A 17,506-nucleotide genomic window follows, 5' to 3' on the forward strand; every position below is an offset into this window, starting at 1 on the left:
GCATTTAAGAGTATAGCTGTGACGCCGGTACAGTGCATGTAGACCTATGTGTGCTGTTGTTTTCTTGTATATTTACATATGCAAAACCAGTTTATTCTAGTCCATCTTTATCACATATGTGTTACCGATATACTCACACACAATATAAATTTTATCTATCTAAGAATATACACGTAATACGTGTATGTAATAAAGATGGGCTGCCAGAGGCTCCAGCCTTGAAAAACACAGTTCTGTGGTTTTGTGTTTTTTATTCCAAAACCTCGGAACGGCTGGGTGGCTCCATCCAGTTGAGCATCTGCCTTCAGCTCAGGTCCTGAGATCGAGTGACCCCGGGGTCCTGGGATCGAGTCCTGCATGGGGCTCCCTGCATGGGGCCTGCTTATCGGTCTGCCTGTGTCGCTGCCTCTCTCTGTGTCTCTCATGAATAAATAAAATCTTTTAAAAAAAAACAAGAAAAAAAAAACCAAAAATCTGCATTCATTCCTGTGTAGAGCAGCTCCTCACAGTGGAACCGGGGGGGTGGGGGGGTTCTGTGCCACCCAGGAAGTTGCCCACAGTCTTCCCGAACCCTGGTGTCAGGTGCACGGGCAGTTTTCGGCGGGCAGTCACAGAATTACATTTCACCCAGTGAGTGAGGCTTTGCCCGATCCCTTCTCTAGCAATTTTTACTTAGGCTCTGTCTGTAGGGGAAGCTGGGAGGTACTGTCCCAGCGGCAGGGTGTCTCTGGCTGCGGGCCACCTGGCAGCCGCCCAAGGGTTGGGGTAGCAGGTGGAGGTGAGGACTCTGCTGTAGGTGCCCGGCTGTGATTGAATGATGCCCGGCCTCCGGCTCCCCGTCCTCACGGTTCTCCCCACCCCACAGGGACCCGGCGCACGGGGACAGGCTGGCACCCAGTCCTGCTGCTGCAGGGCTACCCACACTCAATCAACACAGGCTGGGGGGGGCCTCCTGCATGCCCCCCCACTGGACATCTGGGACATGGAGGCGAACGAGACCCTGCACCTGTGCTCATAGAGGCACCGATCGACAGCACTGACCAGACCAACTGTCGTGTGACAAGCGTGCCCAGCGGCGTGCCAGGTGCCCTGGGCATCCAGGGAGAGCTCCCCGGGAGATGAGTCCTCCGGAGGCCTCCCCAGCCCTGGCTTCCACTCGCACGTGGACATACCTCTCAGCTTGTCCTCCCTGCCCTGTGCCCTCTGAGGACCTGGGGAGGAGGAACCTGTCACCCCTCACAATCCAGCAGGACCCACAGTTGGCTCTGGAGCAGCTTACTGGCCACCCTGAGCCTGCAGAGTAGCTGAGATGCCAAACCATCTGAGCCAGACCCCAAATCCTCTCTCATCCCCCACTCACCCCAGCAGCCACCGTGGGCGCCGACTAGGAGCCCGGGGTGGTAGCAGGTGCATTCAGCCCTGGGTCTGCCTTCATGGAACTCAGATTTTAGAGAAGGAAGGGAGAGAGGGGGAATCGGACAAATCAGAGACAAAGCGCTAGGGAGTCCGTGAAGAGGCGTAAGGGACGTAGAGCAAGTGGGGAGGTTCTCATGGGTGAGGGGGCCAGGAGAGGGCTCCGGGGGCACGTGGCACCTGCTCAGACCAGCTCGGACCAGGGGACAGATGGAACCCATGGGTGCATGAGCGCACGGCCTCCGCAGGGTTTGGTCCTCACGTCCCTCCAGGGCCTGCCCGGGGGCCTCGGATATTCACGGCATGTGGATTCGAATAAGACATCGTCGTACTCCGAATATTGTGAGCCACCTGTGACCCCAACGCCGTCCTCATGCCCAGCGTTCCGAGACGGGTCTGCTGCATTACCGCGATGCTGGCTCCTTAGGGGTCGTTGCTCATAGAACTAACTCCCCCGTGTTCATTCGAATACATCAAATACAGACACTGAACACCCCACAGGAAGGACACCAAAAAATAATTACACTAATAAAAAGAATCCACCTTCCTCCCTCGAGTTTCTTGGAGAGAAGGATGAGCTTATTCAGAGGTTGATGATCCCCAAGAGCAGCAAACTTATGAAACATCCCCATCGAGACAGAACTTACGCCGAGTATGAGAAATAATTTTTCAAGAAGAAAAAAAGGCTTCTCGCCTCGGGCCCTGGGAGGCTTCCGAGGTGACCCCGCCAAAGGCCATCGGTCAGAGCCTATTAGGTGAAATGGATCCTCCGCAGGCCCCAGTAATCCCATCAAAGGGGAGGAGGGTGGGAGGAGCTGGTGTGGCCGCCCCCAGCCGCCAGGCCCAGGAAGGAAGTTTGCTCCCAATGCAAACAGGTTTCCACTCTAGGAGGGATTAAGGGAGCCTCATATTAAGCTACAGCTCACACTCACCTGCCCACGGATGCTCTGATCCGAGGGAGGATGGGCAACGCATTGGAGAATATTCCACTGGGGGTGGGGAGGACATCCCCAGCTTCTTGAGATGCTTCCTCATTACTTTCTTTTAAAAACAATGAATTCCCATGGTGCAAAGTGCAAAGGTGGAAAATTCTATAGGACACATGATCTGGTTTCTTCAAAAAATAGTTAAGAGAGAGAGAGAGAGAAAGAGAAGCATGTGGGTACCATTGTAGATCTATGAAATATATCTAACCATTTGTTTTAGATTCTTTTTTTTTTTAAGATTTATTTATTTATTCATTCAGAGAGAACAAGAGAGAGGCAGAGACACAGGCAGAGGGAGAAGCAGGCTCCATGCAGGAAGCCTGACGTGGGACTCGATCGCGGGTCTCCAGGATCACACCCCGGGCTGCAGGTGGTGCTAAATCGCTGCACCACCGGGGCTATCCTAGATTCTGATTCAAACAAACCAACTATAAAAAAGACATTTGTGAGATTTTTATTTTTGATTATATTAATAAATTGGTGATCACTCTTTATGGGGGGAAAAAAAACAATGAATTCATTATCAAACAAGGAGATGCGTGCGTGGCCTTTGCTGTGCCAGCCTCCAGAGGGACCAGGACACAAATCTCAAACCACCTCCCCAACCCCGGACCGGCGACAATCAATACCAAGTGAAAACTCGTTCCAAAAATAAATTAGGAAACAAATCCTGTCTGCTGGTCGCTTTTCATTTTTTTAAGCCCAATAAAGTAATTGACTTTTATGTCTCAGTTTCCAGCGCCAGAGAGCTGGGTTCTGGAAGCAATGCTCGGGGTGGCGGGGAGTTCCGAGGGGAAGGCGGGGAGAGCTATGGGGCAGGGCTCCCGGGCCTTGCTGTTGGGGACTGTGCTTCTCAGGAGGCAGTGACCCGGTTTCAGCCGTGGCTGCCACTCTTCAAGGCAGAGAAGGGGGTTTTTATGACTGTCACCTCCTGAGATGGACAAAGTGAAGGTTCAAACTTGAGGGTGAACGTAGAGCCAAGCGTGCACGCCCAGAAGTGAGGTCTAGGAACGCTGACTGCTGACTGGGGGGCACCCCCTGCCACCTTCTGTCCACAGGGCAGCGTGGGGCCTGGCCAGGCAGGGGGACACACCTGGGCTGGGCTGGTTGGCGGGGGTGAGGGCCCGAAGCCGGCGCTCTGGAGGCTGTGCGGGCGGGGAGGTGGCCTACAGGAAGACCAGGAGGGACAGCCGCAGCCTGCAGAGTGTCCCCAGCAGCACAGCGGGGGCTGCATCTAGCCACGATGCTCAGGAAGGTGGCGGGAGGGGCAGGCAGGGTGGCACCTGGTCCTGGCCAGGGTGCAGCAGCGGGGACCCCGGGTGGCTGAGCCTGACGGCCAGGCCAAGCAGGGATGCGAGCAGCAGGGGTGCGGAGGCTGTGCAGAGCCGGGCAGTGGGCAGGGCAGTGGGCAGGGCAGGGTGAAGGCAGCAGGGCCGCAGGTGCGCCCAGGGGTGAGACTCGGGAAGCTGCTCGGGGAGACCGAGGAGAGGCTTAAGGGGAGAGGAGGCGGGTTGGACAGGTTGGGGTGTGCAGGCCGTGCCTTCCGGAGACTTCTCTGACCAGCCCCCCTGAAGAGCCTCTTGAACTTCCACTCCGAGCTGGGAGTGGAACGAGAGGTGCTCGGCCTCTGCTTTGGCGGAACATTCCAGAAGGCGGGCGGGACGGGAGCTGCGGGCAGCAGGAGGGGCCGCAGAGGAAGGCAGGACTGGGATGCGGGGGCGCCGGGCCGAGGGAGGGAAGGGCTGCCCCAGGCAGGGGCCGAGGGCCCAGAGGGGCCGGCACCCTGCAGGAGGTGGGACCCTTCCCAGGGAGGCCGGCCAGGAGGGAAGGGGAGCAGGCCAGCGCCTCGCCGCTGACTCCTGACAGGACCTGAGAACCGCCTGCCCACAGCGGGCCTGGCCACATCCTCCTGTTGGTTGTCAGCACTCCGGCTGCTTCTGGGCAGCTGTGAGGAATGTGTCCCCGCTCAGAGGTCACCTAGTTTCAGGGGAAGCAGATAATTTCATTGATGCATGCTTAATATAGTCCATTTGCTCTGTGCGAGAAGGATCCGGGGCCACCAGCCTGTCCTGGTGCGGGGATGACCGTGCCCACACTATGCAAATAAAATGCTGAGGGTGTGAGGCCAAGGGCGCTGTGGAGGGCTGCGTGAAGGAGGTGGCCTGATCTCAGGGCCTCCGGTGACACAAAGTGGGACATCAGCCCATCATGTAGCTGAGGTTGTCACAGGTCCGTGGGTGAGGTCGGGGGGAAAGGGGGTTTCCGACACCCAGAATTTACAAGGATATAGCACGTGTGGCACCTAAAAGGATTTCGGCACAAATGTGAGTTGGTGACACTCGTTAATGACGAAGGGGACGCTCAAGGGCTGGGTGTCCGCCGTGGCAGGTGATCTGCATCACCGAGGCGTGAGGTTGATCCAGCTGCTCCGAGGCTCGTGCTTCCTCTGGCTGCATTCACCCAGCGATGTGGTCCTACTGCGGGGGGCTCTGTTCTCAGGCTGGGGGGCGGGGTGGGGGACGGAGAAGAGGACCCCACTGCCGTCCCCTCTCCCAGCCTCCAGCCCAGAAACCTGTGGTCCAGCAGGGAGATGCACCGACTGACATGGAGAGGAAGAGCCTGAGGTGTGGGGCCTCTGCATTTCTTCAATGACTCTGTTGGGTTATAATGATCAACATTTGGCTGCTTTTTCGGGTAACAAGAGTTTCCCCAGACAAAGGGCCCAAGGGAGACCCAGGGATCAAGACAAGCAAACTCACCCATGGGCCTGACGGATGGGTCCCCAGTGTACTTAGACTCTCTGATCCTGGGGCGCCTGGGTGGCTCAGCAGTGGGACGGCCGCCTTCTGCTCAGGTTGTGATCCCGGGGTCCTAGGATCGAGTCCCTCATCGGACTCCCTGCATGGACCCTGCTTCTCCCTCTGCCTGTGTCTCTGCCTCTCTCTGTGTGTGTCTCTCATGAATAAATAAATAAATCATTAAAAAAAAAAAAAAGAATCTCTGATCCCCAGTCTCCTCTTGGCACACCCCCCTCCACCCCTCCTCCCAGTCCCACAGGGTGAAACCAAACCCCATTCTGGCAAAGACGGCTTGCAGATGAACAAGAATTCAACTTTTTAAAAAAAGGAGCCTCCCCCCAAATGCCAAGTCGGCGTTTGCCAAGGCCTGCCTGGTGGTGTAAGTCATCGTAACCCACACAGAGGCCCTAGGAACGCACCTGAACGTCAGGGACATGGGGGGAAGGGTCACATGAGCTGAACGGGGCACACTTCTCTGTTGCCGGACTTCCTGGAACCTTGAGGATGCAGATGAGCACCGGGTCTGCAGGAGGGAGGGGGAAGGCCGAGCACCGTGTGAAGGAGCATCTCTGAGGACAAGAGCATCTCCAGAAACACAGGGGGTGGGGGGGGGGGGGGTTGGGGGGTTTGGGGACACTCTGCTCCCCCAGGTGCCCTGGACCCTAGGATCGTCCCTCCACGGTTGGGACCCCCGCGCTGGGGTCCCTGACTCCTGAGAGCCCTGCACCAGCCCCAAGATTCTCGGAGCCCCCCTCCCCTCCTCTGCCCGGGTCCCCAGTGCGAGGTCCTGCTCTGGCCACACGCACGGGCTTATGCTGCCCTCTCGTGGTGCCGCGTTGACACGGCCGCGGGGATGCGGATGCAGAGTCTGTCCCGGGGCTGGAGACGCCCTGATGGGGTGAGATTATCCTTCAGAGCCTCCCTAGGGATGCCCCGGAGACTGCCACCTGCTTGTGCTCCCAATCTCCAAATGATAAGTACGATGCCTTAATTCTGCATCAACTGGGACTACAAGAACTAAAAAGGTAAATTTTTTCAGGACGCCTGGGTGGCTCAGCGGTTGGCTGTCTTGCCTTTGGCCCAGGGCAGGGTCCCGGGATCCTGGGATCCAGTCTGGCATCCGGCTCCCTCTGCCTGTGTCTCTGCCTCTCTGTGTGTCTCTGATGAATAAATAAATAAAATATTTTTTTAAATAAATAAAATACTTTTTTAAAAAACTAAATTTTTCTTTTTTGCAGTCTTTATTTAAATGTTAGTTAACACACTGTTAATATTGGTTTCAGGTGCACCGTATAGTGGTTTGGCAATCCTATACCTTCCTCAGCGCTCCTCACGGCAAGTGCCCCCCCAATACCCCCCTAGCACCTGTTTGCCCCATCTCCACCCTCACCCTCAACCTCCCCTCTGGTGACCCTCAGTGGGCTCTGGAGAGTTCACGGTCTGTGTCTTGGTTCGTGTCTCCCTCTTTTCCCCTCTGCTCATTTGTTTTGTTTCTGAAACTCCACTTATGAGTGAAATCACTTGGCATCTGTCTTTGAGTTTATTCCGTCAGCCCCATATACTCTAGTTCCAGCCATACGGTTGCAAACGGCAAGATTTCATTTTTATTTCTTTTTATTTTTTGAATATTTATTTACTTATTTTTTTAAAGATTTTATTTATTTATTCATGAGAGACACAGAGAGAGAGGTAGAGACACACAGGCAGAGGGAGAAGCAGGCTCCCTGCAGGGAGCCCGACATGGGACTCGACCCCGGGACTCCAGGATCACGCCCTGGGCTGAAGGCAGATGCTTAACCGCTGAGCCACACGGGCGTCCCTTTTTTTCTTTTGCTTTTTTAATTTTATTTTTATTTCATTTAAATATATATATTTTTTATTATTAGTGTATAGTCGGCTCCAATGTTGTGTGAGTCTCAGGCGTGCAGCGCGATGACCCCGCAGTTGTATTAACAGGACATTATCCTGAGTACCTCGTGGGCGCGGCAGACGTGCCATTTGCCATTTCCAAATTGCCCGCAAGGCGGCGGCGCTGCTCCCGTAGAGAAGGGCTCATCCAGAGAGGGGGCCGGGGTCCCAGTGAGCACCGGGGATCTGCGCTGGGCGGGCACAGACCCTGCATAAAGCGCAGGCACAGCGGGGTCCAATAAAGCTTCCTTTACAAAAGCAGGTGCCTGGTCGGATTTGGCGCTGACCCCTGGGCCGGGGCAGCCCCTTCAGGTCACAGGCAAGCAGGCAGGCTGGGGAGCACAGGGGTGGCAGCGAGGGGCCAAGGCTAGGACGTGAGACCCTGACCCAGTGAGAGCAAGGCCAGCTTCCCTGACATCCCCCTCCTGGCTCCTCCCTAAGTCCCCAGGCTGTCACTCCTCAGCTGTGTGTGTGTTTGGGGGCGGGGGGAATGGGGTGAGGGGGGCCTTGGCGAGGGATGACAGGTGGTGCAAAGGGAAGATCCGTGTTCAGTTGGGACACCTCCAGTTCCCCCCCATCCCGCCTGAACCCTCACCAGCTCACGTCCACGGGATGGGTCCTGCGGTGGGCACTTGGCTCCAGGCCCAGTCACGCCCCGGGGACGCTGTGCCTCTGACACCTGCTTGCTTCCAGACTCGCTGCGGTCCAGGGCCAGTTTTGTTTCTTGTTTTCAGTTCATCATGGCCCGAGAGTTCTGTAAAATACACTAAATAAGAAAGTTGGAAAATGAGGATGACAAGACACATAACACACGTCATTAGATCCAGCAGATCCGATGACCTGTGTGCTGGCCTTGGCGTGGCCTCGCTGGCTGCTGCTCCTCCGCCAGGTGGCGTGTCCCCTCGGGAGGGGCCACAGGGCATCACGAAGCTCACGGGGACCCTTGGCCCTGCTGGAGCTCTCAGGTCACGCCCTACACGCACAGTAGGGTGAGCAAGGCCCCAGGCTCGGGGCCTCCTGCCAGAAGGAGGCTCGTCAAGGGTGGAACCTCTCAGAGGGGCCGGGAGGCCCGCAGGTCCCAGACACTGTCCCAGCCTTAGGGGCCTGGACAAACCCTGGAACCAGAGTTCTGGAAAGAGACAGCTGCAGGGGGCCAGGAAACAGCAGAGGCTGGAGATCGCTGAGGCCAGGAGGCTCCTTGGGGCCAGGGCAAGGTGGCTTGGGGTCCCACAAGCCTCTTGGGGTCCTAGAAACAGCTGATCAGTGTCCGCAGGCCTGGGGCTCCCTGTCTGGACCCTCGACTCAGACCCTGGGATTACGCAGGAGGTGGGGGCAACTCAACTCTGCGTCCCGTCGCTGACAGAGCCTCTCAGGGAGACGCCGAAGAAGCCCAAGAGCTCGGCGGCCCTCCGAGGGGCCCCGGGTGAAGCCAGGCTGGGTTGGTGCAGACGGAGTAGGCCAGGGCTCAGGAGCACGGGCCAACCTAGAAAAGCAAGGGCGGGGAGGCCCAGGTCCAGGACCCCATGCTCGACAAAGAGAAGGGGAGGTCCTTCCCTGACCCCTCGGCTCCTGGGGCCGCAGGCCTCCCTTGGCTGGGGCCATGTCCCTCCAGTCCCTGCCTCGTTTCCACCAGCTCCCTTCTCCCTTCTTACAAGGACACCAGCCATATGGGATTAAGGGTCACCCTCGTCCAGTCTGACGTCCTCGTAACTCATCACACCTGCCGTGACCCTATTTCCACATAAGGCCACATCCACAGGTGCCGGGGTTAGGACTTCCACATCTCTTTCTGGGACTTCCACAATTCGACCTGCAACCAGGAGGTTCACGCCTAGATTGCCCCGAGCAAAGCTGGGTTCCATGGCCTCGAGCTCATCCACCAAACACACTCCCACACGGCCTGAGGCGCCCCAGTTAGTTTGTGCATCTCTGTTCCCTCCTGGGTCTAAAGAGTATCTAAAAACCCTGCTATTTTTCACTATTATGGGCCGACTTTCCATAGGAAACCACTCAGCATCAGTTAATAAGGATATCGCGCTGGAGGCGAGGGCCAGGTCTCGTCCATCACTGGGTCTCCTGTGACACTTTGCAGACACTGGGGCCCCACAAGGCCGGTGGGCTCAGCTCTCATCCCCGAGGCTCAGAGGCTGGTTTCTGAAAGTGAGCAGTGGGACGTCTGGGGGGTCAGCGGTGGAGCGTCTGCCTTCGGCTCAGGTTGTGACCCCGGGGTCCCAGGATCGAGTCCCGCATTGGGCTCCTGGCATGGAGCCTGCTTCTCCCTCTGCCTGTGTCTCTGCCTCTCTCTCTGGGTCTCTCATGAATAAATCAAGAAAAGAAAAAAGAAAAATAAATAAATCAAGTGAGCAGCAGGAGTGGGGGGTGATCAGAGGCTCCCCGCGGTGGGCCTTCCAGAAGTTTCTCTGTCGACCTGTCCCTTTTTCGGCAACTGCTTCACGGCTCCCAGAAGGCCCATCCCTATCGTGATGGAGTATCTGAAATGCGAAGCATCTCAGCTCCTCTCTGTTCTTCATCCTATGCCGATGAAAGTAGTAACATTTTCAAGGCTTGTAGGGAGATTTGTGACATTTGTGGGTCTGGGACGTGAGAATTAGCTGAGTTCTGCTGAAGAAATCTCGACCGTCTGCTCGAGCTGTTCGGCAGAGCGATTTTTCACCTTTTAGACAAGGACTTAGGAAATCACCTTGGGATTCTAAAAATGTTTCCTGGAAAATACCAGAGATGTTTTGGGATTTCTGCGAGCAACAGATTTCCCTGTTAATGTGATTTGCGATCTTCTTTTCAGATCAGTGGGATCATTTGTGAGGTTTGGCCAAAGACGCTTGCTGGAGTAAGCGGGAGCGGGCGTAGGGTTTGTAACACGGACATGGAACAGGAGCACCCGGCCCTGGCCAGCCTGGCTCTCTGACCCCGGGGGAAGCTCAGTTTTGACCTGTGTGACCTCAGTTTGCTCATCCGTCAAATGGAGGTGGTCATGGCACCGTCTCCCAGCACTCTCGCATGTGCTTAAATGAGGAAGGGGAGAGAGGGGCATGACATGGAACAGTGTTTTAGAGCAGACTGGAAGGGAATCCTCGCTCACGACAAGGAAGGGAGGGAGAGAAAGGGGACTTCCACGTGTTTAGTAACATTTTGGTCCTTTCATATGAAAAACGTTGGAGAAGAATATCGCGGACTCTTAAGTAGCCTAATGGAGCTACAATTCACATACCGTACAACCCCCGAGCGCATTCGACTCAATGCTTTTTGCTCTGTTCCCAGAGATGTGCAACCATCACCACAGTCGATTTTTAGAACATTTCCGCCACCTCAGGAAGAGCCCTGTGCCTTCAGCAATCGCTGTCTTCTCTGCTCCAAGCAAACACTTTCTGTTTTTCCGGATTTCCCGATTCTGGACATCTCACAGGAGTGGAATGATGTGACGTGCGGGCCTTGGTGTCTGGCTCCTGTCACCGAGCATCACGTGTTTAAGATCCGTCCATGTCGTAGCAGGTCGGAACTTCATTCCTTTTTAGGGCCCTAATCACGTTCCCTTGTAGGGATGGACAACATTTTCTTGATGTATCCATCCCCCGATGGACTTTTCGGTGGTTTCCACCTTTTTGGAGATCACGAATAATGCTGCCGTGGACACTCACATACAAGCTTTTATGTGGACGTGTGCTTCAGTTGTCCTGGGTGTCTCTATAGGGCTGGAGTTGCTGGGCTGTGTGTGAATCTGTTTCGTTGTTTGGGCAACTGCCAGCCTGTTTCTCAAAGTGGCTGCACCATTCCGAGTTCCCCCCAGCAGTGCAGGAAGGTTCTAATTTTTCTACAACCTCTCCAGCACCGACTATTGTCTGACCCTTCGATTGTAGCCGGACTAGAGGGTTCGAAGTGGCATGTCACTGTGGTCCTGATGTACGTTTCCCTGGTGATTAATGAGGTTGAGCAAAGACTTCTAACATTTTAAATTCTGAGTGGTGGGAGCAGGAGCATTTGGCACATTATTCTCTCTCTCTCTCTTTTTTCCCGATGTGTTTTATGTTGTCTAAAAATGGGTTGCTGACATCTGATTAGCAGAGTGTTTCTGCACAGTCCACCCCCAGAAAATGGGAATGACGCCTCAGCCATGGAGGAGTCGGGGTGCGAGCAGGCTCCCCACGTGTGCCCCCAGCCGCCCTGCCTGCGGCTCACTCAGGGAGGCCAGTGGGCTGTCCCCCATGTCCCCAGCCCTGAGAGCCCCCCGGGCGTCTGTCTTCCCAAGACAGAAGGTCACTCACTCAGTTCCCGTAGCAAGACTCCCCCAAAGGTTGGCTACGCCATCCGCCATCCGCTCAGCGACAATGCTCAGGGAGGGCTTTGCATCGCCCAGGAGCACCTGACCGCTGTGTCTGTGCCCTGCCCCCGCCGCCCCAAGGCTCCCCCAAACCGCAGGCCTGGAGGGAAGGAAGATCCTTCAGTGGGGGTCGGGTCTTCAGCAACAAGGAGTCGCGCGATGGCTTTCCACCTCCTGGATCAGCCCCTCCCTGGACCCCCGGCGATGCCCCCCAGCCCCTCAGAGCCCTGATCCCGCCTGGCCCAGGGCCCAGCACTCTCCTCCCCTCCTTCCTTCCCACAGAGACCCACCTGGACGGGAGCCAGCTGGGGGGCTGGCTGGTTCACTTGGGGAGATGCCGTGATTTCTCAAATCAAAGATTTCCTTCTTTGCTACAATCCATCCTCACCCCTGGAGGACACACACCTGGGGTTAGCTGCTGGGCTCTTCCCTCCACTCCACTCCACGGTCACCAGCCAGTTCACTGCTTTCCTGCACCGGCTGCTACTTACCTACCGGTGCTTCTGGAAAGCAGTGACCTCAGAGCCTTGCTTCTGCTCACGTTCCCCTGGGCTCCGTAGCTGAGTGGCTCCAAAGAGCCTGTCGTGGTCAGCTAGGGCTGCTGCCATAAAAGGCCATAGACTCGGGTCCTGAAATAGCTGACACTTGTTTCTCAGGGTTCTGGAGGCTGGGAAGCCCAGGGTTCATGCCTGAAGATCCAAAACCCAGCCCAGATTCATTAAAAACATATTCTGCGGGACGCCTGGTGGACTCAGTTGGTTAAGTGTCTGCCTTCAGCTCAGGTCATGATCCTGGGGTCTGGGGATACAGCCCCACTTTGGGCTTTCTGCTCAGTGGGGAGTCTGCTTCTCGCTTTGCCTGCTGCTCCCCTGCTTGTGTTCTCTCTCTCTCTCTCTAGTAAACAAATAAAATATTAAAAAAAAAAAACATTTTGTGCCGTATAAGGAGTCAATAAAATGATCCTTTCTTTGTTTTCTTCATTTCCTGCATTTAAAGATTAAAAAAAAAAGAAAATTATGGATTACCTCGGCAGAAAACTAAATTTACAGAAGCCAGAGCTTTCAGAGAACATTCTAGAAGCAGATTTCCCTCAAGATCTAATGAAAATCTCATGCTAGGGGACTTTGGGTGAACCTCCCAGAGGGAGTATCCCCTCCAACAGGAACTGATTTGTGATTTTAAAGCCAAAATCAGATTCCATATGTGGAACACAGCTTATTTCTATATCACTAGATACACTTCCCATTAACTCAGGGCAAGGTCTTTAAGACAAAGGAATTATGATTGTAAATGTCTTGCAAAAATTTTAATTTTTGTAAAAACATCATGAAGCCCTCAGAAAGAAAGTTAATTGTAATTTATGGAGCAGGGCCTTGGGTCATAAACACACGGAGATTGACAAAGTCGTGGAGGTGAACCCACACAATGATAGTAGGGGCCCCATAGACTAGATGCAACCCAGATGCACTGGAAATGTTGACTTCAAACTTCCTTGTTGAGGACCCATGAAATGATGAGCTGATTTTCTCTAAATCAACGAGCAACTATCAAAATTATTTTTAATAGAAAGATAAACTCCAGATCATCAAACTTGACTGGTCCAGTTCTTGACTCGTCTCTATGGATCACCTCTTAGGGAAGGGGCCTTTGCCCAAGGGCCCAAAGACACTCACCCATTGAGAAGTGAATGGTAACAAACTAATTAGAAGGTTTTCTTAAAGATCCAGAACCTTTCAACTCCTGGATATCAATCCTACACTGAAACCTAATCATTGGAAAGATCAAAAATCAGGTTTGTGACTTTGACTTAATAAGCTTCATTCAGCTCAGTTATTCTCACATGACAGACTCTTGATGGAAAATATCTGTAGAGGCCATTCTCAAAAGAATGATCCCAGACTCCTGGGGTTCTTGAGACTCCCACGGAAGATCTATGAGGTCAGAACTATTTTCATTATAATACTAAGATGTTATTTGTCTTTTTTACTAGGTTGATACTTGAATGAATGGAGGAAAGGCAACGGTGGTAAAATTGCTTACACCTTAACACAAATCAAGTTGTACACATCAAATTGCACTAGACGTTGCATTCTTTGCCACCACACACTTGCAGCAGATTAAAAAAAAAAAAAAAAAAGACCAGTTTTAGTTAGGAACACTTTTGATCAAAACAAAGATATGCATACAGCTTGTTTGCTGCATTACTCAAGTACAGGATAGTCTCCAGGAAAAGCATTTGTGTGATTCATTGAATTGTGAGCTCTGCTGCCTTTTTCATGGAATTTTTATTTGGAAGAATGACTAACCAACCACGGTTATTCAGCATTGAGTATTTGGCAACATTTTCTCCAAAATGAATAAAGTGAGTCTGTCACTTCAAGGAAAACAACTGACAGTATTTGTTGCCAATGATAAAATTTGAGCTTTCCAGTGAAGATGGGAATTTTGGAAAACTTGCTGCTAGCTGCCAACTTGGGCTCACTAGCTCCCCGATACTTACATATTTTTCTGATGAGATTGGTGGCAGTATTTACAAAAGTGAGTTTTCAATGTTTAGAGTGAATTTATCAGCTTTTGGAAGAGCCACACAATTCAGTGAACCGGCGTCTTTTACGTGTCCAATATTTGATGTTACAAAGTCATGCATGGGTGAGAGGTCCATTCACAGCAAGGGAGACCAAAATAATGTTTTGATGTCACAGAGAAGGAAAAATTCGCTCATATAGCTTCAGTTTTCACATCACAACCGACCTTTAAGCAATGGCCCTCTGTTGAGTTTTGGTGTAGCATCAAAGGAGAAAACCATATCTATGGTTTTCTAAAAAGTCCATCAAAATACTCCTCCCTCTTCTGACTATATCTCTATATGTGCAGCCGGATTTAAAATAACTTATCATGACAGATGGAAGACGGAGCAGACATGAGGATCCAGCTGTCTTCTATCATGCCAGGTACTGATGAGATTCATACTTTTCGTTCTCAAATTTTTCATAGTCTTCATTAAAATGTTATGTCACGCTATGATTTTTAAATAAATAAATAAATAATATTATTGTGAATACTTGTAATAAGTTTAATTTCTAACGTGGCAAGTATTGGCGGAATCAGCCCAAGTAAACAAAAGTTCTTTGGGGTCTTCAGTGTCACCAACCTCTGCAACCCTCTCAAAAGCTGATGCATCACCTCCCGTGCTACCAAAACTCTTTACAAGTTTTTGATTGTGTCCATAATGGACACATTTTCATGGAGACATTAAGCTAGACAGTTTACATGGCTGACACTGAACTTGGCAATTTCTTAGTTGGTGTGGCATTCATTGACTCGGGTCAGAGAGTAGCTCTGAAAGTCTTGCTGAGGGTGCAGATAGATAGAGCAGGATGTGAGATGTCCGTGGGTCCGAATGCTCAGTAAAATACCATGGAGCCCCCAGAGGGATGATCCTGGAGTTGCCTCGACAGCACAGCACCCCTGGATCTTTGGCATCTAAACATAAGTGTAAAGGGAATAAAGAGTCTGGAAAGTAGACTTTTGCCTTTTTTTTCTGCTCAAAGAACCCCTATTCTGGAGCATGAAATGAGCTTTTCACCTCCTATCAATTGTCATCATTCATTTATGGCTTTTGTTAGGCAAAAGCTGAAGATCAAGTTTCAACAACACTGTGCAGCAAAGAAAGCTCCCCACAGAGTAGGCCCATTATATCCCTTTGCATTCCCCAAAATAAAATGTTATAGGAACATTCTCTGGACAACACGTATTACATGTGTCCTCCATACTTGAAAACTTGATCTGACCACATTTGGTGTTTATATAAATGTTTCTTTAAAAAAAAAAAATCAACTCCATGAAATCAGAAAGAAAAAAAGAAAGAATTTAGAGGCTCCTAAATCTTCTTCTGCCCATTAACTTTTATTTTTCAAATGAGGAAGCAGAGACAAGAAAGCTGTGCCTTTGCTCAGTACGTTTCAGCTTCCTTTACTCCTAACCCTGAGACCGGTGGGTCAGATTAGATCCCCTCCAGAGCCTGTTGTAGTCCTTGCTCAAGGTCACAGAGTTTGGAGAGGAGAAGGCCAGGTCTTTCTCAGGGAAGCCTTCCGGTTGTCCATCGGGGTGCTCCCACAGCACCCAGAGGTTCTCCTTTGAAAGCCAACTTGTCATGGGCTTGTCTGTCTGTCCCACTGCACAGGAAGCCCCATACCTATCAGGCACTGCTGGGTCCTGACCTCCCACTTCGTGTCTTTTTTTTTTTTTTTTTCTACTTCATGTCTTAAGTAGGCTAAGCACTCAATAAATATCCGCACACTGTGTCCTCACTAAAACGAAGTCTGTTAACACAGAAGCATGTGTTTTCTGTACCACATGGCCGCCTTTAGTAGGATACTCACTCCCTGCTCACAGTTGTGATGGGGCCAGCCACAAGAGGTTAGTCCTACCTTACAGACATAAAGATTACACACAGCGTGTAGTGTCTGGTGAAAATGGTTAAATTTTTAGTCAAAAGGTGAATGAGGGGCGCCTAGGTGGTTCAGTTGGTTAAGTGTCAGCCTTTGGCTTGGGTCATGATCCCAGAGTCCTGCTTCTCTGTCTCCTGCTCCCCTTACTTGTGCTCTCTCTCTCTCTCTGTGTGTGTGTCAAATAAATAAATAAAATCTTAAAAAAACAAGTCCAAAAAAACACCAAAAAAATAAAAAAAAAACAAACAAAAGGTGAATGATTGCCCAATTAAACACTTTAAGAATCCAGCAAGTCCAGTTAACGTCAAATGCCACATGCCTAGGGGATGCCCAGCAGGGGCCAAGGTCTAACGCTTGGATGTGCACTTGAGACTTTTTAAGACCCTTTCATATGTGTGCAGGGTGGCACTGTGGGGTTATTGGTCTCAGCCGTGTACCTCTCAGGAGACCTGGGCTGAGAGGCTAAGATGGAATCTCTCCTCAGCCTCTCCCTTATCTGGCGTGGCAGACATACCACCTCAGCCTTTTGTCTTAAAAATGGGATTAATTGGGGCAGCCCGGGTGGCTCAGTGGTTTAGTGCCACCTTTGGCCCAGGGCATGATCCTGGTAGACCCAGGATCGAGTCCCACGTCGGGCTCCCTGCATGGGGCCTGTTTCTCCCTCTGCCTGTGTCTCTGCCTCTCTCTTTCTCTCTCTCTGTCTCTCATGAATAAATAAAATCTTAAAAAAATGGGATTAATTGTAAACCAACCCATGCTTGGGCTTGAGGAGCCAACGAGCCCTCCTGCAGAGCATCTAGAGGAGGGCACACGAGAGACAGTGCCGGGTGCTGTGCTGCTGCTCCTCTCAGAGCTGTGAGGCCCACAGCCCAGCCATCTGTGAGCCTCACCTCGGCTGCGAGGAACTAGAAGAGCGGAGACTTCCTCTTCCGGAAGAGTGATTTATCCATTGAACATTTTGTTGAAGTAGCTTGCTTCCACATCACCGGGCGAGCAGAGCCTCTCCCAGAGGGTCATGGCTGAAAATGAAAAGTCTAAGCCTCTTGCTAAGGAGGGAGGTGGGCGGCCGGAGGAGCTCGCTTTCCAAGCTGTGTGTCTGAGACTAATAGTCCTAAAACACAACGCAACTTCTCTCTGACTTATCTTTCTGCCTTAACAAGTAAACGTTTTAAAAAGAAAACTCTCATGATCTGAAGCCCATCACAAACACAAAAGGATGGTCGTAGTAGCTAGGATGTTGTCTGAAATTCGGACAGCGTGATCAATTTTCCGTCCCTGGGTGGGGTGAAAACACACGGCGGAAAGAACGTTCCAGAACGGGAACAGAACCTGGGCGTGCTTCGGGGCCTCCCACTCAGCGCACGTCGTGTGTCAGGCTTCCCACCTACCTCAGTTCCTCCTTGAGCACGGCGTTCGAAAGCCAGTGACCCTGGTCATCATGAGTAATCGGGCCTTCCTTCTATTTTCAGCAGCACAAAGTCCTTTGGTCACAGGATGTGTTGCCTTCTCTGGGTGTGTCCTGTCACCCAGACCCCACCCTCTCCAGCTCAGGTTAGCACCCAGGCCGGCGGAAGGTTTTCTTCAAAACCAACTGGCTGCTTTGTTGGAACAAGC

General features: G+C 52.2%; 1 long non-coding RNA gene across 1 annotated transcript; it reads right to left on the bottom strand.

Moving 5' to 3' along the window:
• Nucleotides 1-2,837: 2,837 nt before the first annotated feature.
• Nucleotides 2,838-7,313, bottom strand: LOC140595749 (uncharacterized). The gene is made up of 6 exons (XR_011997626.1): nt 7,171-7,313; nt 5,159-6,357; nt 4,972-5,053; nt 4,702-4,876; nt 3,493-4,376; nt 2,838-3,330 (listed from the first exon to the last, which is right to left on the bottom strand). It is a non-coding gene; the product is annotated as an uncharacterized lncRNA (long non-coding RNA).
• Between the last annotated feature and the right edge of the window lie 10,193 nt (nt 7,314-17,506).

The sequence above is a fragment of the Vulpes vulpes genome, chromosome 15 (genome assembly GCF_048418805.1).
Source record: "Vulpes vulpes isolate BD-2025 chromosome 15, VulVul3, whole genome shotgun sequence".
Lineage (NCBI taxonomy): Eukaryota > Metazoa > Chordata > Mammalia > Carnivora > Canidae > Vulpes > Vulpes vulpes.